Source organism: Bactrocera dorsalis, chromosome 4 (assembly GCF_023373825.1).
Source record: "Bactrocera dorsalis isolate Fly_Bdor chromosome 4, ASM2337382v1, whole genome shotgun sequence".
Classification (NCBI taxonomy): Eukaryota; Metazoa; Arthropoda; class Insecta; order Diptera; family Tephritidae; genus Bactrocera; species Bactrocera dorsalis.
In genome coordinates, this window is record NC_064306.1 from 37,832,632 (window position 1) to 37,859,505 (window position 26,874).

The window sequence follows — 26,874 nt, forward strand, 5'->3', positions numbered from 1 at the left end:
TTACAGCTAGCAATTATAATATCTTGTCTGCTCTAATTTATGTACAGCCAAATCGAAGTTTTTCTCGTCTCTCTCATCGTTAGTATACGTTTGCGAAGCTCCACTTGCACAGTATTGCAGAGAAATTAGTTATTATGTGGTAAAAATGAAACTAGGTTAATTGTTTAATTTTAAAATCTGATACGGATTGAAAGCTAATTTGCGAATGACAATAAAAAAGATAAATACATATGTACTCAGGATATTAAAATGTCAGAAAAAGATTTGTGTTGCAACGAAAAAGTAAATCAATGCTGCCGTTTTTAGAGAACATACAAATTTTTTCGTCAATATTTGAGATATTCGTAAAAAATTTCATACGAAGGTGTTGTCTGACATTCTATTGATTATTTGTTGGAATCGGTCAGATCGGACAACTATATCACATATCTGCCATACAACCGATAATTGAGATTTGTTAAAATTCGCCTCAAAAATCGCTGGTTCCAAACCGGTTTTAGATCCGCATTCTCTTAGACAAAGATGTTCAGAATTATGTGTAGCGCATTTCACTCTAAGGTAGATACTTCCCTATGAGACAAAATATAACGCGGATCGGATTTATGGTTGCAGTTCGGGGAACAAAGTTCTATGACAAAAACCAACTAAATGGAAGCAAACAAGCCTTAAAATAGAAGTAAAAAGGAGCAACTTCTCAAGTAAAGTAAATAGAGAGAAGCTCGATATCCCCAAAAATTCAATCCGCAAATACAAGATCCTCAATTTAAAACAAAAAAACCCAAACACAAAATCCTCAATATAAAAAAATGCCATGAATGTGTTCACCAGTATCCGAATTTCCTCTTCTCTGAATAAATACCGACTTTGTATCGATCAGGATCAGATAAAGCTGGACATAAGAAGAAAATGTGTTCGAGAGTCTTATCAGCTATTTCGCTTCCCGGAACGCCTTCGATCTGCGAAGCCTAGATAGGTAAGCCAGTAAATCGAGTTCCAGTTAAGGCTGGACATAAGAAGAGGAGGTGTTCGAGTGTCTCATCAGCAATTTCGTTTACCGGAACGCCCACGATCTACGTAGCCTAGATAAGTATGCCGAGTTCCAGTTAAGGCCAGACATAAGAAGAGGAGGAGTTCGAGAGTCTTATCAGCTATTTCGCTTCCCGGAACGCCTTTGATCTGCGAAGCCTAGATAAGTAAGCCGAGTTCCAGTTAAGGCCAGACATAAGAAGAGGAGGAGTTCGAGAGTCTCATTAGCTATTTCGGACATAAGAAGAGAAGGTGTTTTAGAGTCTGTAAGATATTTCGTTTCCTGGAACGCCCTTGTGGCTTGTGACCCAGTATATATGCAGCCGGCTTCCGGTAGCAACTTTTTCTACCGACTCTCCTCCATTCTTCTAAGGACATTCTCAGACGTAATGCGATGTAAAATTATTGCTTTAATTGTATATAATGATCTTCTTTATGTCTTTTCCTCCGTTTTTAGCTATTTTAGCCACTTCCCTGACCGCAAAGACTTGCGCTTGGAAGATTCTGCGGAATGTCGGCAGCTTAAAGAATGCCTGAGATCAAGATACACGCAATAGATCCTGGCTTAGACTCCATCAGCTATGTTTGATCAGTCTGTTTAATACCCACAGCAAATGAAATAAGTTGAAAAATTTTTCTTGCCCACCCAATGTCATGATTTCCGATTGATATTAAGAATAAATCTAGGAAAGGTAGTTCGAGGCATTTAAATTAAGAACATAAAACTTTTCGATAGAGTGTAAGATACAGGCTATTTCAGAATAATCGCAATAGTCCGACCAAAATGTTGGACATTTTCTAAAAACTCTCTCGATAAGAACTCTTCGTATTAGAGGTTATCATAGTTAGTATACACTCGCTGGCAGCTGTTTGGCGAAAAAGCTGTAGCCGTCAAAGTTTAGTTACAAAATTATATTAAAAACTTATAACAGTTTCAACCTTACTAATTTCCATTTCTGAAACGCTTTGTTGTAAGTAGGCTTGACGTAAGGGATTAACAGTGGAAAACATGGCCGTTGCTTGTGAGTAAAAAAACAAATCGGCGGCGACTCGCTATTCACCGCAAATTCTTATGACAAGAATGAGTTAAAGTAAATTGAAAGGTGTTTAACAAAAGACCGTTATTGCAACTGCAGCTTAGTAGTAATAACTGCTTTTCCGTGAAGGCATAACGTTTTGTAACAGTTGCCTTAGTTCCTTGCAGACACCTTTGTTGTTTTGCGTCTACTATTTTTTCTTGCACCCACTGGTGAGGAGGGCCAAAAGTCACTGCCGTTCGTTGTTAGCCAACTTACGCAGCAGCGCTAAAAGACCAAGAAGACCAGGAAGAGACGGCAGCCGAACGAAGCGCAAGTTCGAGCTGACGACGTGGCATGACGCCGCTGGTAATTACGACCCCTTTTACACATAACACCAAGCAAACGGATTATTGAAAACTTCACTAATTGGCTTACATTTCATTTTGTAGTGTTGACCATGTAAACCGTTTCAACTCTTTACACATAATTTAATTTGCATGCGCCCAAACGATATTTGCAGAAACTTCAGTGTCGACCACGACAGCGTTGGCAGACGACGCGTCCGCCCGAGCGCCCCGCTCTCCTAACACAGACGAACGATAGCATGGCACATAACTGTGCATATATGTATGAGAGCGCGTGTGTGTGTGTTCGATTGGTGCTTTGAATCGCTTATAGTGGAACGTGGATGGTGCTTGGTGGTTGGCGTGGGTGGTGTTTATACGGCATGCCGAGCGTATGGATATTATAAATAAATGTGTAAACTACTAAGTTTCACCCAGCTCTCCAGTTGGAGCGCAAACAAAAAACAACAATATCGAATCAAAACAAACAATACTAAAAATCCGGAAAGCCGAAAGCGCAAAACGAAAAAACAGCATATTGTTGTTTTCGCCTCCAGGAGGCCACTCAATCAAACGTGTTCCGTTGTTGCCACCAGCAACTTTACGCCAGCTCGCGGCTGGCTGGACGGGTCAGTAGTCGTCGTCCCCATCGCCGTCATCATCGTTGTCGTCCGGTTGGCTGTGTGTTGCGCGCAGCATTTGTGGCTTTGGCTTTAACGTTAACTGCTGCACCCAACACCGACTGCGCGCCGACCGCGTCAAACTTGAAACCGTATTTGTGCAACCGTATGAAAAATTCTCAAAAACCAATTTTCAATGCACTTCATTCACTCTCAACTCAACTCGATCCGCACGCCTGCCAGTTGTTTACCGACACCGATGCCGACACTGACGCCGTTACAACCAGCCCGACAAACGCACACACACACATACATATACAGTATGAACACACACGCGCATTTAGCGCCCCCTGGCGCCCTTTGGGTGCCGCTGGCACTGAAAAAATACCACAAATTCATCGAGCACTTTCCACTATTGTAGATTGGCATACCTCTAACTCAATTTTAACGTTTAGTTGACTCGAATTCTGAGTCAACAAGCAGCGGTGGCAGCGCCGTTTGGCTTTTGCTTCAATTTAGTTTGAATTCGTTCGGTTCAAGTCTTTGCTTTTCGTACTTTTTTTGTTCGCATGCTTTTGTTGGAACACTGAATGCCGCCCGTCTGCCGCCTACCGCCTCTACGCCTCATCTATGACTGGATGTCAGTCGTTTGTGTTTGTGCTGTGCCTTTATGGTCTGGTTACAGACTCCTCAGCCGGTCGTGCGACCGCGTGTGGCACTCATGGAGCATCGCAAAATGTAAGAAAAACAAAAAACGAAAACAAAAAGTAAGACACACCAACTATTACTTATTTAAAAACTCTATTACAGTATTCCCATTTCCACATCCTTTTTGGTTTCTCTTTTATTTCGCCTTATTTCCTCTATGGCCTTTGGTTTGCTCATTTTTGGCTCTGGCTGCCAGCTTTGGCAGCGGCTTTGACTTTGGCTGGCGCATCGGCAATGTGTGATGTGTGTGCTCTTTCTGCAACTCAGCCTTTTTGGAGTTGCTTTCTGCGGTGTCGTAATGTTACCGTACATCAACGGCAACAGCAACAACTACCAGCAGCAACATCAACCAACATTACCACCATAACCACCATTACGAACCGGCTGCTTCCCAGCGCTCCCCCGCCAAACGTTTATCAAATGCACGTACTGAGTCGCATTGCAAAGAGAGCGTGGGGTCGCCGTTTAGCGGCTGCCAACAAACATCTTAGCATACACATCAAGCAGCATCATCCACCGAGAAGGTGACCAGATGTTGGAAATGTGATGTAAATGATCTATTTCGAAGTTTCTTACTTTTTTAAGGGAAACTTCAATTTCAGATGATCCACCCATTGAGTACAATTTTCGATGATTCGTTCAAGCGTTTCGACTGATAACTGGCGAGTGACATCCGTGATGCTTTGATCCAAGGCCTGAATCGAAGCGGGTTTGCCCGCATAGATTTCAGACTTTACATATGCCCACAGGAAAAAGTCTAACGGACTGATATCACCAATCGACCAGACAAAAACTTGAATTATCTCCCCACCGGTGTAATGGCGCTGTCTTGTTGAAACCAACTGTCGCCGAGTTGACGAGCTTCATTTATCTACTCTATCATGTATTTGGATGGCTTGACTTAAACACAAAGTGGACTTTATATTAGCATCAAGGAAATAGCAAAAGATCTCAGCATCTCTTATGAATTGCCTCAACCATTTTGCTCCATGATTTCGGCTTGAAGCCTGTCAATGTTAGACGCGTACTATAAGGCTTAAATCTTCTGCATACTATTCTGTGATACTTATGACAGCTGGAAAAGAACGGATTTATGAATTTGACATCGAAACTGTTCAATAATCCAGCGAGTGGAGCTTCAAAAAATAGTCCAGTCAATTATGTCAGACATCCCCAAACATGAACTCTCACCGGATGTTTCACTGATCGCTGGAGTAGCTTTTCGCTATTTAGTGGACCACGCCGGCTTAACTGCGTTCGTCATCCCAAACGAGGACTCGTCTGTGAAGAGCTCTTGGCTACAATCATCATCCACCTGTTAAGCAGACCACTTGGAGACACATTTATATCCTTTCGGGCCATTTCTGTATCGTATTTTGTATATTTCGTGTCATCAAGCAGTCGTCGGATTCGCTACTTGGCTGCCAAATCACTCATAACTTCGAAGTCGTAGAATAATTCGTCTATCTTGGAACCAGCTTTAACACCAAAAACAACGTTAGCCTCGAAACCCAACGCAGAATAACTTTTGCCAACCGGTGGTACTTCGGACTGAGTAGGAAATTGACAAGTAAAGTTCTCTCTCGACGATCAAAGACCAAGATCTACAAGTTACTCAACATCTTCGTCCTGCTATATGGTATAGAGGCATGAACGCTGACAACATTTAATGAGTCGGTGTTACGAGTTTCCGAGAGAAAGTTGTCCGAATGGCTGAAAACACTCCATTTGATGCAGTACCCGCCGGGGGAAGCAAAGGAAGAGGAAGAACTCCACTCCGTTGGAAAGACCAGGTGGAGAAGGACCGTGTAAGCGGTGAATGGAGAACTTTCCTCACTTTCATGAACTTTTACACATGGCTCCATCCTCCAGTAATGTCTAACTAGGACTCCAAATTTCCCCCTAATTCAATTTTTCATAAAATACCATATCTCTATAAAATTCACATCTGGTCACCCTGCTGTGCCAGCTCTCCCTGTCTAGCATCGACAGCAGCCTTAATTGTGTGTATTTATGTGCATAAATGGCTATGTGTGTGTATGCGTGTGCGTTTAAAGCGAGCACATATTAAACTCGCAAGCGTGTCGGTGCCATCTTAATGGTCTGAAACAAGTTTCATTTAAGCAAATCTAAGGGAACTCCCCTGTTGCAGCTTATTTCCTATTTGAGCACATATGGCTGCCCACTTGAGAGTTGATATAGCTCTCTTCTGGACATTTATTAAATAAATAGTGTGCACACAATGGACCAGTGTTTTGATTGAGTAAATTGGGAGTAAATTAAAAATGAGTTTGCTGGTGTATTGACAATTATGCGGGCCTTTATGTATCTGTGTGTGCGTGTGTGTGAGAATGCAATGGATGCAAGCCGGATGGATATATGAGCACTTAATACATAGTATGTATATGCACACAGCTAACTATAGTGAAAAGTAACATACTAAAGAAAAATTAAAGATATAGGGTTGCCACCTGTTTGGAAACTAAATTTAAAAAATCGTATAGCATAAAAAGAACCTTAAATATGGATATCAGTATATAAAGATGAAATAAAGCAAAATTTTTTTAAAAGTGTTGCCACCTGTTTGAGAAATGAAGTCCATAAAATTGTTGAAGTGATTCAAATATTAATATTTATATGAAAAAAAAAATTTTCAAAATTTAAATACATGCTTTTCAGTAGAGTTGCCACCTTTTTTAAATTAATTTAATATATTCAATAAAAGAAAGCACATATTTTTCCTAACCTAAAATAAATATTAACGATAGACTATCAAGACGAAATAAGGCAAATATTTGTAAAAAGGGTTGCCACCAGTTTAAGAAATTATGTCAATAAAATTGATTAAATATGTATTTTATGCATATATTTGAAAAAATATGCACTTCAAAATATTTTTCAGAGTTGCCACCTTTTTAATTTTTTTTGTAATAATTTAATTTAATTTAAAATTTCAGACCAATATATTAAAAACAGAGGGACTGGAGTAGGACGTGGCTACATCGACTCACCTCATCAATCTGATCATTTCTATATAAATTTTACAGTCTCCGCAGCTTCCCCATACCATAAAGATGTAGAGTTGCTCCCCATACCATAAAGCTGCGGCTCCGCAAGGATGAAGGAGTGGATAGGAAGGGGTATTATAACAACAACTCCAAGGCAAGCGACATGTTTTCGTAAAACGACTTATTCCCCAAAAATTTGTGCTTTTTTATGGAAAAATCGTCCTAAGAATCCTTAGAAATATAAAGGGTTTAGATCACACTCCTAAAGGATTAGACAATACTCCGACAAATATTCACGCCATTCAAAAACAGCTTCACACCGCTTTTTGCCGATAGACTGACATATTCAGTCTTCATTGGGGCCAATTGCTGCTATGCGTAACTTGTCTTAATTGAACCCGGAAACGGTAAAACCAGGCTCAAACGTTGCTGATGCGTTGAAGCAATAAAATTGAGGCTTTGGAAAATCATTAAACAATCAAGGCTTTCGGATACAAGTCTGTGCTCCATGTTAATAGCGGGTACAAAACCAGTGCCGGCAAGCAATATGTAAGTATTTTGGACCGGTTTCTAATCAAGCTCAGCGACTACCCACATGAGCAACATACTCGCCACACAATGAAATATAAATGTATGCACTATATATGTAAAGACACATAAGCAACTCCATCTGTGAAACACACACTACTTGCCGAGTTTACTCAAATTGGTGGTGGCGTGTATGTGTATGTGTATGAGTGCTATATTGCGGCTTTCGGCGAACATGTGTTTACCGAATAGAAGTTGCAACTTTTATTCTTTCTCCGCCGAATTGTAATCACCATAGTCGTTAGCCTTAATGTTACCACTGGTGACGGCTTAAAGAAGCAGAGCCATCATCCAGCCAGCGGCTAGCGGTCCAATGGCCAACAGAACAGTCAACAGACAGTCGGAGAGTCGTCAAGTAAACATCGAAAACTTTTCATCATCAACATGAAAATAAGTTTGCAACCACATTCACATTTCAACACAGTTTTGCACAAATTGTGGCAACCGCAAGCTCGTCATCAACACGATTGCCTGTTGACTGTCTGTCTGGCTGCTTGGCTGCACGGCTGCCAATTTCGTGCCATTTCTCTGCGTCTCTGCAAGCCAGACGTTGAACTACAAGCAGGCTGTGTATAAGTATACTCGTAATTACGAGAGCGATCCGAATAGGTACGTAGTTTCAACGACTCTACTATTTCTGCCGAATTGGACTCAAAGTTGACTTTGACCGATATAGGGTGAGGTAGTTGAGACAGTAGGCACCTCTTAAGGTCGCGACGGTCACATCCTGCGTTAAATATTGGGCATGAGTATACCCGACGTCGCGTGTGTTCCTCGTTTGATCACTCCGTAAAATAAGTTCAATTGTGAGACCACTTCACAGTTTCTGTGTCTTTTTGTGATCATTGATGAAAAATATGTGTTCTAGTACACAACAGAGACCAAGGGATAGTGGAAATTGAAGTCTTCACATGGTCACTCAGCAGTTCCCACGACAGTCGGTTCTTGAAACCGGAACGGACCCCGATTTTTATCCATCTAAGGAATACTGGAAGATGAAGACCAAGTAATAGTGGAAGTTGAAATCTTAGTCACTCGGCAGTTCCCACGACGGTCGGATCTACGAAACCGGAACTGACCCCGATTTTTATCTGTCTAAAGAATAGTGGAAGATGAAGACCAAGTAATAGTGGAAGTTGAAGTCTTCACGCGGTCACTCGGCAGTTCCCACGACGGTCGGATCTACGGAACCGGAACTGACCCCGATTTTTATCTGTCTAAAGAGTAGTGGAAGATCAAGACCCAGGAATAGTGGGGAAGTTGAAATCTTCACTCAATCACTCGACCGTTTCCACGACAGTGGGGTCTACGAAACCGGAACGGACCCGATTTTGATCCGGGTAAGGACCTCTAAGCTATTTCAGGATCATTTTCTGCTGCTTAAACTACAACAACTCAACTCTTTGTACTTGGTCCGAAGTTCGCAAAGATTCTCCTATCGACCGGAGACATGACGGGCACACAAACTGCGGTCGAATGAGGTTAATTACAAGGATCTTCCGGAAAATGGAGTTTTCAAACGGCTTCAAGATGTTGAAGCATCGCTGGGTCAAAGTTAACGAGCGAAACAGAGGCTCTGTTGAGCGCCCAAACGCAATTTTTCAAAGATTTTCTCTCTTCACTTTCTTTCTTCTGCTACAGAAGCTACTTAAGTAACTATTCGACTACCCTCGTGCATGTAAGTGCGTGCAACGGCACGTTGCAAGGAATGCGGCTACGCATAAGAGCGAACGCCTTCATATAAAATGAAAAAGCGGTCGAAAAGTAAAAAACAAAAAACGCAAACAACAACAATAAACAGTAATAATAAGCGCAAGAACACATGCTCAGCCTTAAGCCTGCCGCCGGTCGGTGGCAACAACATACTACGGCTGATTACTACACTTTATTGATCGGTTGCCACACACTTCCACTTGCTGAGAGTTGAGCTGTGCTGATCGCTAGCCGCTGGTGCTACTTGTTACCAATAACTATCCGAAAAATTGCTGTTAACCAAGAGTCAACTTATAAGCGCTCTGCCACGCCGCACACCGCCACACAGTGCCATTTCTGCCATGCCTGCCATCTTTTCGTCACTATTTGACTTTTCAATTTTCGATTCTATCAGCAAAAGCGACAGCCAGCAATGCCACAACGACCACGAAGCCTTCCGCCAGGCAACGTTTTGTACTCCGTAGCTTCGTAGCTGGTGCTGTAGCGGTTGGCTTGCGTCGTGTTCAATCATGCTGCACGTTCCTGCTTGGTCTGTGTGCAGTTGACCACAATGAATTGGTTGCATGATGAACGAGACGAGGTGAAAGCCACTCTGCTCTGCTGCTGCTGTTGCCGTAAAGAAGAAATTGATTTCTTGTCAAAGTGTGGTGGCACTTTTCTTACCGCTTAACTGCGAACGGAATAGGAAATGAACATAATTCTCATGTTTTCAATATACTTTTCTAACATTTTTATATTTTTGTATATTTTTATTTTTTGCATTTTCTCAATTTCTGCCTTTGCCATATTGCTGTATTGCCAGCTTGCCATCTTGTTGTCATTTATTTTTGAAAAGGTAAATTTCCACATTTCTTGACCTTTGTGAGTTTGGGAATAGGGCAGTCGCCGTTGATTGCGTTGTGCGCTTGATGACCCTTTTTTCGGCATGCCGCATGCCCAACAAGTTATGCCGGTGCGAAGGACCAAAAAAACATCTCTAAGTGTGTGCAGACACTTATTGTTGAGTATTCAATTTATATGATTGCTTCAGCTCGCACTCGCAGACCTTTAACGGTATTAATTTTTGAAATGCAAGCAATAGCTCTCGGGGACATATGTAAAAAGGAGCGACACACACACGCATGAAAACAGTCAACTGGCGTGGGCACAGGAATCATCATATTGAACTCTCATTGACTTAAGGGCTGGCGGCCGCTTGGAGCGCAAAGGTGGAGCAGGAAATTTGTTGTTTGCAAAGTGATGCGGAAATACTGAATTTCGAATTTCTAATCAATTACTACGAAATTATTATTATTATTACAATAAATAAAGAGACACCAACTTAAATGGTTTTTAGTAGGCAAATATCATAAGAAAGTATGTGAAGTGAATTGCTGCTTTGTCGGCCAGTCAGCGCGTCGTGGCGGCGTAAGTTTGATAGCTTGCTAGCATAATAAATTAACTCTTCGTCTCGTGACGTTTCTAGAAATTTGTGAGCTTGTAAATTATTCCTAATTTCCGTCATTCATCTATCATCAACGCACTGCGTAGTAAAGCGCGTTCAACCGCTTTGTTTTGTACACAAATTCTTTAGTTTTGTCTAGTGGTGGCTAGAGCGCGTGATTAAGACCAGCCTCCGGTGGAAATATATAATTATAGATTTTTTCCGCTCAAACAACCTTGAATGCTAAGCAAAGTGAAGAAGTGTAGCCGCTGTGTATATGTCGGCGCTTCAGTTAGTTGGAGGCGGTCATTTGGAACACAGGCCACGTAAAGCGCGTTCTAATATCCGCTACTTTAAAATGTAAATTGATTAATGATCCCCATTTGTTAATTAAAGGCAAGTATGGTCAGTATGGTGTCGGCAAATGGAGTACACGGCGTGATATTCGAAGCAATTTGGCGCAAAACGGTTGAGTCTTACGTTGAAACTCGGGATTTGTAGTACAAATTTTAAATTAAGTAAGAGATGTATGGGTTTCACGTTATTTACTAAATTCAATTATTTAAAAAAAAATCAAAAAGGTGGCAACTCTACTGAAAAGTATTTCCAAGTACCTATAATATTTAAAATATATGAAATTGAAGATTTTAAGTAACACTTTAATATTATTGATATAATTTCTCAAACAGGTGGCAACACTTTTGACAAATTTTTGGTTTATTTCATCTTTATAGTCTAACTTTAATATTTTGGCTTAGGAAAAATATGTTTCCTTTTATTTAATAAATTAAATTAATTTTAATAAAATAAAAGTTGGCAACTCTACTGATTTAATTTCACAAACAGTAGCAACGCTCTGTAAAATGATTTGATATATTTTATCTCTATAGACTGATATCCACATTTAAGGTTGTTTTCATACTATAAGCTTTCTTTTAATTAAAATTCCAAACAGGTGGCAACCCTTTTGACAAATATTTGTTTTATTTCATCCTTAAAGTCTACCATTAATATTTTTAAATAAGAAAAAATATGTGTTCCGTTTTATTTAATACATTAAATTAATCTAAAAAAAATAAAAGTTGGCAACTCTACTGAAAAGCATTTTCAAGTGCCCATAACTTTCGAAACACATTTACATATTTTCATATAAATATTAATATTTGAATTACCGAATCAAATTTATAAAATTAATTTCTCAAAAAGGTGGCAACCTTCTTTAAAAATATTTGCTTTATTTGATCTTTATAGTCAACCATTAATATTTGAGGTTAAAAAAAATATGAGTTTCCTTTTATTTAACACAAAAAAAATTTTAAAATATGAAAGTTGGCAACTCTACTGAAAAGCATTTTAAGTGCCTATGACTGATGATATCTGAGTACACAATTTTTCATATAAATATTAATATTTTATTTACCTAAACAATTTTATTTACTTAATTATTCAAACAGGTGGCAACTCTCTTTACAAATATTTCCTTTATTTCAACTCTATAGACTAATATAAATATTTAAGGTTGTTTTTACACCATATTTTTTTTTATTAAATTTCCAAACATGTGGCAACCTTAATTTAAATTTTTCTTTAGTTTGTAACTTTTCACTGTAGTTAGCATGTTAGTATAAAAAAGTATATACCAATATGAAAAAAGTTTTTTAAAATAAGAATAGTCGGGTCAGGTAGATCTTATTTTAAGTAAGATTATACCTCACCTCACTTTTGGGAAAATAATTGAGTATATGTACGTTCCAAAATAAAAAAACACAATAGTTGAAACGATAAGATATTCTACAGTTGTTTTCCCCTTACTAAGCTTATCTTAAGTTTTTTATTAATTTTTTTCATTTCTAAATAGGTGGCAACTCTCCAAATTTCATTTATAAAATAGACAAGATATTCTATGTTTTTTTTTTTGCTTGATAAGCTTATCTTGTGTGTTTTCTTTTTTCTATTATTTCTATTTCTGAATAGGTGGCAACCCTACAAATTTCATTTCTTTACACTATTGCGTTTGCAGCGTAAAGAGCTGCAGCTCGTTAAGTAAATCAACCAATATGACTGAAAATTAAGAAACCGTACAGACATACAGACGCCATAACCTTACTTTTGGAAAATGTCAATGCTTGAAAATGCATCGTTAGTTAATTTTTATATGCTGAATAGGATATACTAAGTTTGCCACGAAGGTTGTAACACTCAGAAGGAAACGTTGGAGACCCTATAAAGTATATATCGTCACCTGAAATGCAAAATAACGTATCATCAAAATATCGGAATTGAGTGTCTTATTGATACGCTTCACTACTTCACTTCATCTACTGTAACATACCGCACTTACTCAATACCGCTCTTAGCGCCACCAACTGGTGGATAGCTCTTTGCTAATAATAAACAAATAATTTGCAATAAATAAATAATGCGACTATAAGGAGAGTTATAAACTATCCTATCTTTCAAGTTGGACCAAACTGCACACAGTGTTAAAAATTTCATTAAAATCGGTTCAGTAGTTTAAGAGTCCATCGCAAACAAACAATGTGACACGTGATTTTTATATATTAAGATATTGCATATGTTCAACATTTTCTGGTTCTACGGTCATATATAAACCAGTCTTAACCAATATTAATATTTTGTTTCACTCAGGTTCGATTTTATTTCGTGTTTCATTCATGCGACTGTAAATTTCTGAAAATGTTGTTACGTTATTTTGCATTTCAGGTGACGATATGTAAGTATATGAAGATCGGCTCGATCTGCTAAGTGGATTTAGCCATGTCCTTCTGTCTGTTTGTTTAGCCGTCTGTATTGTATGTGCGAGCTAATCTCTCAGTTTTTGAGATATTTATCTGAAATTTGGAACACCGCCTTTTCTTTTTAAAGCGCTGATCATTTGTTGGAACCGCCCACATCCAACCACTATATCATACAACTGCTATACAAACTGAACGATCGGAAACAAGTGCTTGTAAGGAAAACTTTTTCATTTAACGAGATATCATAATGAAATTTGGCATGGATAGTAATCCAAAGCAATGCTATAATGTCCGAAGAAATTTTCCACATTGGATCAATATATCGTATAGTTGCCATACAAGCTGAACGATCCCCATCAAGTTCTTGTAAGGAAAACTTCTTAATTTGACGAGCTATCTTCACGATATTTGACACGGATAATTTTCTAATGCAACGGTACAATATTTGAAGAAATTTTTCAGATCGGACCACTACATAATATAGCTGCCATACAAACTGAACAATGAAAAACAAGTTCTTGTAAGAAAAACTTTCTTGTTTGACAAGATATCTTTACAAATTTTCACATGAATTATTGCCTACTAGAACGGTACAACATTTGAAGAAATTTTTCAGATCGGCCGTCTATATCATATAGCTGCCATAGAAACTGAACAATGAAAAACAAGTTCTTGTAAGAAAAACTTTCTTATTTGACGAGATATCTCCACAAAATTTCGCATACAGTTGCGGACATATTAATAAAAGTGGGCCCCAAAAAAAAAAGGTATATGTATAGTCAAATAAATGGGTATGTGGTTTCCGCTGCAAGTTTAAACACACAACTCTTTTGAGTAAACAACAAACAAAGAAAGCGCCGTTTGGGCTTAAATTGTGCTGGCTTTTCTACTTTTTTTACGTTTCCCGGTTTATTTTCAGTCATACGATCTTATTTTCGGCCAAGCCATATTTTTAGCAGTTTATAATTGAAAATAACAAACAAGCAGTCAAATGAAAATTCCATTTAGATATTTATTTTTCTATGCCTTCAAGCAGCTAGCCAACTAAAAGGTACGAAAACAAACGAAAAGCCCGGCAGAAAGGTCAAGGAAAAATGCCGATATCCATCAATGGTGGTTTAGAGTAACATGGGACTAGCAGCTACTGTCCAATTGAATTGAATTACTTCAAAATAATTCCATGTAAAACTTTGCCACGGTACAAGCCATGCTGCGCCAGCAACTCAGCAACTTGCCGCACGAATTTGATGAAGCAAACAAAAGCAGAAGGGCAAATAATAACAGCAACAACAACAAGACAACAATAAGAACAACTACAACAACAACAGTAACAATAATAACAACAACAGCAATAAACTTCAATTTCTATGGCTGCTTATGCCGCGCGCAAAAGTTGGTTCTTCACCAACGCATTACCACTTGTCAGCATTAAGCGCATACGATTTATAATCTCTCGAAACTTTTCTTTTTGCGCCAAGATTTATTGAAAATATAATGCGTGATTTTTTGTTAACAATTCATTTTTCATATCCTGCCTACACACACACACACGCACACGCCCACAACTACACAAAAGACGCGGCGGAATGAAACAAAGAAGTATGTGTGTATGTGTGAAAAACTAGAATTTCGAAAAAACATCACACAGCCAGCGGAAAATGTCAGACAACGAGCACGACGACGGCGGCGGTGGCGGCGGCGCTGTGAAAAATGGCTAAATGGGGTGGAAAACGACAACAAAATACACGCACACAGCGGCACACGCTTGACGCTGGCGTTGACGGTGACGACGGCAACGGCGACATAGACGGGTACTCGCTTCTCATAAATAAGATTAGTCGCAGTCGCTTGAGCAGACGAAAAAAATTTAATCAGGGGCAAAAACTGCAAGTAACTGTAAGTCGGCGCAATTTCGGTAAGAAATAGATTGCTTCAAGTGGGTGGAGCACCCTTGCTTGCTTGCTTGGTTGGTTGGTTGACTGACTGAGGCTGAGACCGAAACTCAAACTGCGACTGAGTGCTGTGCTTGGTGTGTTGTGTTGGTTTGACAGTGGCCTTCCCAAATATGATAAATAAATTTGTTGGTTATTCAAAATCAGTAAGCGTGACTCGGAAAATATTCGATAAAATAAATTTGTTGATGAATATGCACTACCCACAAATTACAACAGTCTGTCAGAAAAGTCGCTGTACGCAAGCATAAACATATGTACAAAAAATGTTATATGCCAAAAAAAAATATAGTATGTCTGTATACGTCTACTATGTTTTTATGCAACCATAAATAGGCAAAAGGCATCCTCATTCGCGGTTTGGCGCAGCGCTGTAAAGGCCACTTTGTTCTTTGTCCGCAGCTGTTAGATAGTTTTCGTAGCCATTTAATTTCGAAAATTCGAAAAGAAGGCGGCTGACTTTATTGTAAATTTATTGTATTTAAGCAATTTACTGCCAACGAAACACGCTGCCGGCCGGTGGTGGTTGGCGGGTGGCGACGTTATGCTGATTTATGTTAATTTCCTTCTGAAAATTGTGATTTTTCATACACTCCGCTCGCAAAAAACGAAGATTTACTGACTGCTGTTTTTTAGGGCTTACAGATGACATCAACCGATTCGGTTTAATGGTTAGAAATATGAAGCATTGAAATGCTAATAAATATTTTACAAATTTGACAGTTATGTCCTTGCTGTGGTGAAGACGTCATATACATACATATACATAGGCAGCTGTGGACAGAGAAATAGGAGAAACTTACTAGTGTTTGTATGAGTAAGACAAAAATTCGCTGGAAAAATATATCTTTATGTATATAAATCTTCTGACCGTGTGTTTGCATTTGAACTGCTCCTAAACGGATGGACCGATTTTGATGAAATTTTGTGTGTATGTTCAAGGAGATTCGAGAATGGTTTAGATTTACAATTTGGTCCACTGGAAAATGTTTTTTAAATTATTATTTCATTTTTAATCAATTGCTAATTTTGCAATGGAACCATCGCAGTACCCAATATTCAAACCTTAAATTGGCGTAAAGGTGCATGAAACAAAACGATGCCAAAGTAAAAGGCGACATCTGTGCATCAAGTTTTTATATTGAGGACAGAGTTCGTTCTTAAGTATTAATTTGGGTGATTCAATACATCTATGGGTAGCTATAATATTTTTTTCATACCTGCTAACTATTGGAGGGGGTATCTTGACAGGCAATTTAAAATTGCAAAAGGTCTGGCATAAAAAAATAGGGGCATAACTGAAGTGTTGATAAAAAATTTGAGATATACACACAGAGCAATAAAATATTTAAACGGGAACAATGAATACATATATGCGTACAATTTCAAACTGATTCTTCCTGAAAAATAATAAAATTGTTAAATATTAGAAATGGTAGAATAGAACTGCAATCAAATACACAATGCAATGAATTAAAACTGGCTCATTTATTATTCGATGAATAATATACCACGGGCATCCCAAAAGACTGATGCCATAACCTTGCCAGCCGATTTTCTTGTAAATATATAAATATTAGCTTTCTCCGGGAAACAAAAGAAATCCGTTAAAATGATGCGAAAAGAAACAACTTAATACATCCGACTTGTTACGAAGCGTTGAAAAGGAAAAAACATCATGAATATTACCGACAGTGGGGAAAATATATATTTGAACAACTGCTGTCAGCCTAGCTAAAAGTTCAACATATTTTTTGGAACTTGCTAAAATTTCAACCAAAATATGCCCTTTACTGACTTTGAACACCTTTCCACTTCGACAATTTTAACTGCTATTTCTTTAACCTCTGGTCATAACTCTTCAGACACCAAGTAAGTCACAGCATTTCGTTAACATCACTCAGACTTTTAAACCAACTTAAACTCCACCCAGATGGAAACGCCGGAGACCGTTTAAAATAGGTCCTTCTAGTCCCTTAGTTTTTAAAAGATATGGTCGAGTGAAAGCATGATTGACAACAGGAACCAAAGTCACAAAATGCTGGACCTCACAATCTGGTCTTAATGAGCGTAGTATATGAAAGACTGAAGCCCATCATCAACAAACTGATTGGAACTTCTCAATGTGGCTTTAGGCCTGGAGAAACTACTATCGGCCAGATTTTTACCATGCACCAAATCTTGAAAAAACCCGGTAAAAGAAAGATCGAAACACACCACCTCTTCGTCGATTGTAAAGCCGCCTTCGATAGCACGGCTCTATCTGAACTTAGTCTCCCCGCAAAGCTGATACGGCTGTATAAGCTGACGTTAAGCAACACCAAACGCTCCGACAGGATCGGCAAGAAGATCTCCGAGCCGTTCGATACCAAACGAGGTTTCAGACAAGAGAACTCCTTATTGTGCGACTTCTTCAACATGTGGCTGGAGAAAATAATTCGAGCTGCAGAACTCAACAAACGCCCCGTTAGTTCTGCTTTCTCCTACTGGATAAGGAAGCGAAGCGTATGGATCTGGTCGTGAACGAAGATAAGACGAAATATCTCCTGTCATCAAACGAGCAGTCGTCGCATTCGCGACTTGGCTCGCAAATTCACAGTCCTAACTTTGAAGTCCTAGATAATTTCCTCTATCTTGGAACCAGCATCAACACCAAAAACATGGTCTGCCTCGAAATTCAACGCAGATTAGCTCGTGAAAACAGATCTTACTTCAGACTGAGTAGACAATTGAGAAGTAAAGTCCTCTCTCGACGAGCACAGACCAAATTCTACAAGTCACTCATCATCGCCGTCCTGCTATCTGGTGCAGAGGCATGGACGATGACAACATCTGATGAGTCAACGTTACGTGTTTTCGAGAGAAATGTTCTGCGGTAGATTTATAGTCCTTTGTGCATTGACAACGGCGAATATCGCAGTCGATGGAACGAAGAGCTGTACATTGAGCAGGACATTGATATAGTTCAGCAAATCCAGAGACAGCGACTACGCTGGCTAGGTCATGGTGTCCGAATGGATGAAAACACTTCAGCTTTGAAGGTTTTCGATTTAGTACCGACGGAGGAAGAGAGGACGAGGAAGATCTCCACTCCGTTGGAGAGATCAGGTGGAGCAGGACCTGGCTGCATTTGGTATCTCGAATTGGCGAAAAGAACAAACGACTGGCGCGCTGCTGTTAACTCAACTATAATCGCGTAAGCGGTATCTATGGCAGTATAGAAGAATAAAACTGTACTTATAATGCTTCCTTAAGAAATTTTTGCTCTTGAAGCTTGAATTTTTACAAAAAAAAATCCGATCTAAACGTCAATTTGTATATAAAAACATTTGGTTATGTAAATATTTAACACTTTATCCATCAAATGTGTACTCGCTGCATTTCAGACGCTAAAATACTTCTCGATAATTACAAATATGACTTCTTAGAAGAGCCATTTCCACATTCACAGAAGCCTAGGTTAATATTTATCTTAATTAGAACGAAAGAATGCAGTTTATTTACGAATTCCTACATAAAAATAATTACAATGCAATAACAACAAACAATGAAAGATATCATAGCAAGCATATGTGGGCACTAAAGTTGCCAGATGCAACAAAGTCAGCGCTAACGGTTAACTGCCTTAATATATAGCTGCTTAAGCAACTATTTGCTATAAATCATTGCTGCTGGCCGGCGCAATAGGTGAGAAATGCATTTTAGCATTGGCTCGACATTTATAGTAACACTTAAGCATTCCACTGAATGGTGTTTATGTAGGCAAGGTTACTCAATTTATTGTAAAAGTCACTTTTAACAACACACCAGACACTCGCAGACACAAAGATGCTACAACAACAAGAAAATGTGCGTAAGACGACGCAGCAGCGAAGATCGATTGATGCGCAAGCAAGAGCAGAAGGAAGGCAGAGCGAAAGCAGAGAAAAAGGTGCTCATATAATCCAAATGTTTACAGACACCGCCATGTGGCAACTGCCACACACATGCGCCTACAAGTATAAAAACATTGCCACTGTGCGTCGTTCTTGGCTGCATTTACTACTTTTTACACTTATCAACCTCAGGAAAACTGCTATTTTATGACGTTATTTAGATTATAATAGCAGATAAATCTAAACAGTGGTTCAACTTAATGACCCAAGTGGTTACAGAGAAAGTCACAACAGTCTCCCGGTGCTTGTTTGCTTGGGTGTGTATGTGTGTGTGAAAGCAGCTGCTTTGTTTTGCTACCTAACTGTAGGTCATGAAATGTCTTGGAAATGCCTTAGAAATATGTGCACATCTCCGGTTTGTAAACTAAAATTAACGACAAGAAAATTAATGAGCACTTTTTTGTGGCTTTAAAGAGTTATGAAAATCAAAATGACATTTTTATTTGACTTTATATGAGCAATAATTTTATTTGTGTACTTAAAACATACTTAAACTCTTTCTTGCAGCGAACACATGTTTATTGAAGGTTATAACAGACAGGAGGAAAGAGATAGATAGATAGAGAGAGAGAGAGAAAGAGAGAAAAAGAAAAAGAGTGATTTTTGAAAACAAACTAACTTTGCTGTTGCTCACACTTCTACAATGCTTGAGATGAAATAAAGCAATATATAGCGAGCAGATAAGTGGCGAATCGAACACGACAGATGAGATAGATAAATGAGGATTGTACCACGAGCTTAGGTATATTGTGCCCTCTCCAAAATCACAAAGGCTCACCTAGCCCCCGGATATTGATAAAGTTCAATATACTATGTGGTGCTATTGAGACGAGGTGATCCCTTTTTGAAACCATGGATCATAGGGCCTTTATCCTGGGTCTGTAGACTGGTGTGCAGTGAATTAGCAGCTGTTCTGGAGTTTCAGCATCCCTCTCGCAGAATCGACAACTAGATCCATGTTGTATAAGTGCTTCCTCAACTTGCAGTGACCAGTGTAGAATGCGACAAGTAGCCTGAATTTGTCTCTAGGGAGGTTGATTACATCTTTGAGGTTATAACCCCCCATTAGCAACTTGGCATAGCGCATGTCTTGGAGTTGTTACCAATACCTCTCTCTGTCTACTTCTTCTTTCTTGCGGAGCAGTTCCTTTATGGGTATGAGGACCCACCGCGGTGAAGGATTCAGGTCCTACCATATTAGTGGATACTGTGGAGCGGATAAGCTCATCAGCCCGTTTATTCCCGATTATACCTTTGTAACCGGGCACCGAAATAAGGTGCACTTGATTACGTTCCGCTAGGCAATTTAGCTGTTCTCTATACTCCTGCACCAGCGATTGGATCTCATAGGCAGAGACTGCTTAAGACCCACTTGACTATCGTCTAGTGTGCTTATACGTTCGTTGCGATAGTTGCGTTGGAGATTAATCTCTGTGCACCGACTTATGGTAAAGATTTCTGCCTGAAAAGTTATCGGAGAACTTCACATAGGTATGGAGAGTTTGGTGCGTGGTCTTGCGATTCCTGCGCCAATTCTCTACAACGTTTTCGAACCGTCGGTGTTCCACTAGATCGTACTATCCCTAAGCAGTAGCTCGAGAGTGGAATCACTCCATTCATTCTAAGGGTAACCTTGAACTTCTTGGTGAAGTTTACTTTTTTGGTAATGCTGTTCCTTGGGAGACGAGCCAAAAGCATTACACACTAACTCTTTCTTTCGCTGGGATGAGATTACCTTAAGCATGAGAGAGACGCTGGAACACCTCCTTTACTGATGTACGGTCTATGTTGAACACGGCTTAAATATCTAAGAGCTTCGCAGCTTAAGGGACTGGAAATTCAAATCAACAACAAATAAAATTCAACACATATTTCACATCTTCAATATTAAGAGTGTTCTTTAGTACGTACATTCAAGAAAACATTAACAGAGTTGAGCATACTTCAGATACTGGCTTGTAAATCAAAAACTTAATTGTATCGTGAGATTTTATTGAGAATGAAAGTCACACCTTTAAGTACTGTCATTATTCTATGAGTTAGAGGTATTTTCTAATGAGACAACTCACAGTCACTAAACGAGTTGTGTGACTCATGCTTGTATAAACAACACTTAACTCGAAATGATAATACTTGTTGGTACTCATTTGACTGCACCCCTATTTATGGATCTTTCTTTCCTTCCCCACTTTACTTTAATGTGCATGCTTATTATCTCTTTTATGTGGGCTAGAAATACAATGACACTGATAATATACAATATATGGAATTACAATGAAGCGCTCGTGCTTTTCTCAGCATCTGTGGCGCCATGCAGGCGCTCATTCATGCGTTTGGAGCACTGAAATGCTCTGCTTCAGCTGACACTTGCGAACTTTGTTTTTCTTATATGAAAAAAAGATGTTTCTTAAAGGAAAAAAAAGATGTTTCTTATATGAAAAAAGATAGTAAAGGAATTATTGGAAACATCAGCTAACTGATGTTGACTTTTTGAAGCGCCATACTTTGACCAAAACTTGCAAAAATCATCGCTAAATTTCGAAATGTCTGAATACTTATTTGACTTTAGTAAATGTGTTTCAATGCATAAATAATTTCAATGGCGTAGACATAGAATTCTAAGAAGGTACAAATGATGTGCAAAGCAAGAGAGTCAATTATGTTTTAGTTATAATAAATGAGGCTAAATTGTGTGCTGTTTTTACGACACAATAGCCGTCATCGATTCGCCATTTCGCTATCGCTATTTTGTGAAACATTTTTTTCATATAAACAACAACAAAGTGACCAAACAGAATTCGATATCAGCAAATATGCAAATGGCCCATTAAAATGGTATTGAAGCTCTAATCAATATTCCAGATTTTTTTTAGATTTTAGGAAAGTATTACTATTGGAAATGGTTCAAATAACTCTCGCAAATAATAGTAAAAATTTTATTTTAACGAAAAACGAATTTATTTTTCTTATACCATTTTCAGAGTTCAAGGGGTTACATGGGTTTATGGGTCTCAAAAAATCGATTTTTATTTATTGTTTTATTCAATTCTACAACACCTCTAGAATATTGTCCTAATATTGGGTAGTCGAAAAAGTCTTTTCGTATTTTGTCAATAGATGTCGTTGCAGTCGTATATCTCTAGTGCTACCAATCACATTGTGTCATACCATATAGTGTTGGAAAGGTGAGATTTTAAGCTTCATTTAACCAAAATTAAAATCGGAGAAGTTGAAAAAAAGTTACAGCTGTTCAAAAATGAGTGAAAATAATGAAGAAATTCGCTATATTTTGAAATTTTTGTATCAAAAAGGGGGGAAGCCACCAATGAAATTTGTGAAGTTTACGGAGACGATGCTGTATCAGTTCGTGTAGCACAACAATGGTTCGCTCGCTTCCGTTCTGGAAATTTCGATGTGAAAGATGCACCTCGCTCTGGTCGACCTATCGTTGAAAAAGTCGATGAAATTATGGAAAAGATTGACCAGGACCGTCACATAAGCAGCCATGACATCGCTAAGGAACTTAACATTCATCATCAAACGGTTTTGAACCATTTAAAAAAGGCTGGCTACAAAAAGAAGCTCGATGTTTGGGTACCACATGAATTGTCTATGAAAAATTTAATGGACCGAATTAACATCTGCGATTCTTTGCTGAAACGAAATGAAATCGAACCATTTCTGAAGCGAATGGTAACAGGAGACGAAAAGTGGATCAAATGCGACAATAATGTGCGAAAAAGATCATGGTCCAAGCGTGGTGAAGCTCAACAAATGGTCGCAAAGCCAGTATTGACGCCTCGAAAGGTTATGCTGAGTGTTTGGTGGGATTGGAAAGGAATCATCCACTATGAGCTGCTCCAGCCTGGTCGAACGATTGACTCTACGTTTTACTGTCAAGAACTGATGAGATTGAAGCAAGCAATCGAAAAAAGTGGGTAGAACTGATCAACAGGAAAGGTTTCGTCTGCCACCAGGACAACGCTAGACTACACACATCTTTGATGACTCGGCAAAAACTGGGAGAGATTGGCTGGGAAGTTTTGAGGCATCCACCATATATCATTGACCTTGAAACGGAGAACTAGTCAAAATTTTTATATTTGAGAAGTGGCAAATCGAACAAACAACTGGCATTAATGAAATATTCGCTTATATTGAACTCAACTGCATATCTTCCTAGTTGTGCCACATAAAAATTTGCTGAGCGGCGAGCATATTTCCAGGTCTCACACGAAACGTAAAGAGAAGTGAAGTGAGAAGTGGTAAATGCAAGACGGTTATGGTTTAAAATCGCATATATTTATACAGAAAATATATATTTACAGCAGTGACTTCATAGCACTGCTCTGCGCTATGGCTAGCAGGCTATGCCTTGCTTAACATTTTTTAATTTACCAATGTAATATTTATTTACAGATATCCATTTACATATATATAAGCAATAAATTTCATACACCACTACAGACAAGGCAATGCAGGAGCATATGCATGAGCGTACTCATATTAATAACATTTTAATTGCTTTTTATTCCTACTGACCTGCAAATCCACATTCAACGTAATGCGTCGCGTCGCGTCGCGTCGCATACACCAAGCGAGTCGATCGTATAAGATGCAGAGCCAACAACAACGTTGAAAAAGTGGTGATAAATAAACGGTTGGCAAAAATCGCCTGCTGCCGAGAGATGGATGACCACTTCAATCCGGTGCGCATAAATTAGATTTTCATTATGAAACGCATCCGCTGCTGGCTAACTGCCTTACTGACTGCTGACCGACTAACAGCAGCGCGGCTGTTGGAACGACAGATATATGAACAGTATACAGTATTATATATATGTATGTATGTAGGTATATAGATATTCGCACTTCAACTCAACTCTTCAATGGGTCTGCTCGACTTGGTTATAACTTTCAAGTATCTCACTAACGCGCACAAACACACGCGCGCGTTTTCACTGGCGATTTGTAACGCTGTTGCTACAAGTGTGTCGGTATGTATGTATTTATGTATGAACGGAATTACGCGTTAGACACTTTACACTTGTATGTATGTATATAGAAATATCTGTGTGTTTGCATGCACTTGAGTATGAGTTTCTTTATATAACTATTATTTACACACAGCGGGCCTGCGCATACACGCGCACACACTAAGTACTCAGAATGGACTCAGTTCATGGGGGGTGGCACACATCGAACTAACACTAAAGTAAACTATTTTATTTTACTCGTAAGTACTTGTATATTTTATGCCACAATTTATTTTTTTTTTCTTGCTCTTCCAAGCACTCACTACTTCGCCTGCGCTAGTTGCCTGCTTTTATAGTTCACACTAATTCAACACAATTTCCTTTAAATTAAATATGAAAAAAGTGCAATGGCACCCACACTAACGATGACTTTCCTTTTGGCCGTCGCCGTCGCCGCCTGACTTGGCTTAGCTTCGCATACTTTATGAAGTCGCCTTGCGCGCTACGCTTGCGTTCGGTGCGTTTGCCTTTCATGCGCTACATTAGGTCCTTAAATGATGGCGCTCATGCGGCAGCTACTCTGCTACTGTGCGGGCTAGCTATTTGCACTGGCTCGTTCGCATTTAAGCAAACAGTGGTGACAGTTATTACGACATTATGACCGAAACGAACGGCGCGGCAGGAATGAGTTGGATTAGTTGGGGCGCGCGGGAGGAAGGCGCGTTACGGAAAATACTCAAGAACCTTCCGCGCTTGTGGCGCTTGGCACTAGTTGCTGTTACTTATATCAAAAACTGCACACGCGTCTAATGCGCAAGTTGATTGGCGCGTATGCGCTTAAGTATTTGTAAAAAAAACGAGAACTTTTGTGACGCGTCCTTTGCACTTCAAGTGTCGTTGGCGTTGAAATATTGCAAACGCGTTGCGTTTTTGTTACTATTAATTTAAGTTGCCTTTACGCGCGTTTAACGCTAAAAAATAAACGACTTATGTGCTACGCCATCTACACAACACGAAGGTGGACACGGCGCTTTCCAACTCCAACTCCAATTCAAACTGCAAACTTGCGGGCGGTGTGTGCGCGCTGTTGCCTTTGGCAGCTGCTGGCGGTGCAAGCGCGTGGCGTTAGTGCTGGTGTTTGGTCACAGCGGCAACCGGAAACATTGAGTAAGAAAAATGTGTTGACGCGCGCCGTTGGTGGCGTTTGCGTAAGCTGAAAATTAGTTTAGTTTTCGCGGCTTCCTGACCAGCTATATACATATATATGTGTGTGTGTTGGTTGCTTGAAGTTGGTATTTTTAACGCGACTCCCGACCTCGCATTGGCCAACGCGCTGACACTTATTGCTGCAAGCCACTACGCGCTTGCTATGCGTTAGGTATTTGCAGTGCCAACACTGATTTCTGCTTTTTTTTTGCGAAGTGCTTGTTGCCGCCTGTGGCGCTACGCGTTGTTGTACGTTGTTGTTGATATTGCAAAAGTTTTTCACTTCGGTTTCTCCTTTAAATTCGCTTGCGCGGCGCAACAGGACCGCAAACCGATACCGATGTGACGTCGCTACGCTGCGGAAGTAGAAGTAGCGTATTTGCGCCTCGCGCGCGTTCGCTACTTCCGTGATTGAGTTGCCCACTGCGCGCTCTATCTTCTACGTACATACATACGTCTTGTAGTTGCTTATTTTGCTGTCACAAACACACAGCGCGCTTGCGACTTTCTAGTGCACCGACTTGTCTGCGCTACTTAGTTGACTTCCTTGCTGCGGCGCCTTGCCGGACCGCGCGCTTGCTTGCTGATAGGATTATTTGCGTGGCTTCGCCTCAATTATTCAGCGTCACCGCAACCAATGCGCCGCGCCGCTGTTTTCTGAGCCTGCCTGCCTGTGCCTGTGTGTGTGCGCGCTGTCAAGTGGCAATTCTTCTGCTCAGCATGGGCGTGCGGCGCTTATTCTATTGAATTTATTTGCCAGCTATATTCAATTTGTACACTTCACAGCAGTATAGAGGCAAAGCCGCCGTATAAATTATTAGTTAAACTGTGATAAATTGCGACACAATTCTTACAATTCTTTAGTGCGTTCGTTTATTTTTTTATATGTGTGGGTTATTAGCGCAAATCCGGTTAAGTCACACACACTGTTGTATTTAATTCGAATGTTCGTATACTTTAAATGGCTTAAAACCGCAAAGTTTCAGCGCAGCGCTTATGTTGCTGCACGTTTAAGCTTATTTTTGACCCACTGTGCTAGCGTTTTCCTGCTTTTTTGCCAATGTTAAGCCGTGTAATGCGCGCTTTGCCACAAATATTTACACGCAACAACAACAAACCTTTGCTTAAATGTTTGCTTCATTAAACACCAGCGCAAAATACCAAACACACTTCGCGCATATTTCACTTACAGTAGTTTTATTATTGAAAATTTTTTTCGTTATTTATTGTGCTAGTTAACTGACCACAAATAGCTTTTCACTTAAGTAGGTGCGATATACAAATATTGAGCTGTTTGTTTGCGATTTTAAAAAAATTTATATTTTTAAATTATTCCTTAATTTTTTTATTTTTATTTTAAAAATTTTTTATACTAAATTTTTTTATTTCTATTAAAAATTTTTCATTTTTAGTTTTTTTATTACTATTTAAAAATTTTGTATTTAATTTTTAGTTTTTTTATTACTATATATAAATTTTTTAATTTTTTTATTATTATTTTCAAATTTTTTATCTTCAATTTTTAATTTTTTTTATTTTATTTTCAATTTTTATATATTCTATTTCACTGTTCTATATTATTTTCAAATTTTTTATC

The 26,874-nt window shown here is 39.1% G+C and overlaps 1 protein-coding gene across 4 annotated transcripts in view; it reads right to left on the minus strand.

Annotated features, from left to right (window-relative positions):
* LOC105222647 (putative uncharacterized protein DDB_G0291608) overlaps positions 1-26,874 on the minus strand; it is a 266,620-nt gene that overhangs the window by 221,515 nt on the left and 18,231 nt on the right. For 2 of the 4 annotated variants that reach the window (XM_049455586.1, XM_029548826.2), the window contains exon 1: positions 23,638-26,779. The exons of 1 other annotated variant lie outside the window; for it this stretch is intronic. The gene's annotated coding sequence lies outside the window, so the exon portion shown is untranslated. Of the gene's footprint in view, positions 1-23,637; positions 26,793-26,874 lie in introns of those variants that run through there. One more of the 4 variants, XR_007422660.1, reaches the window with a different exon arrangement.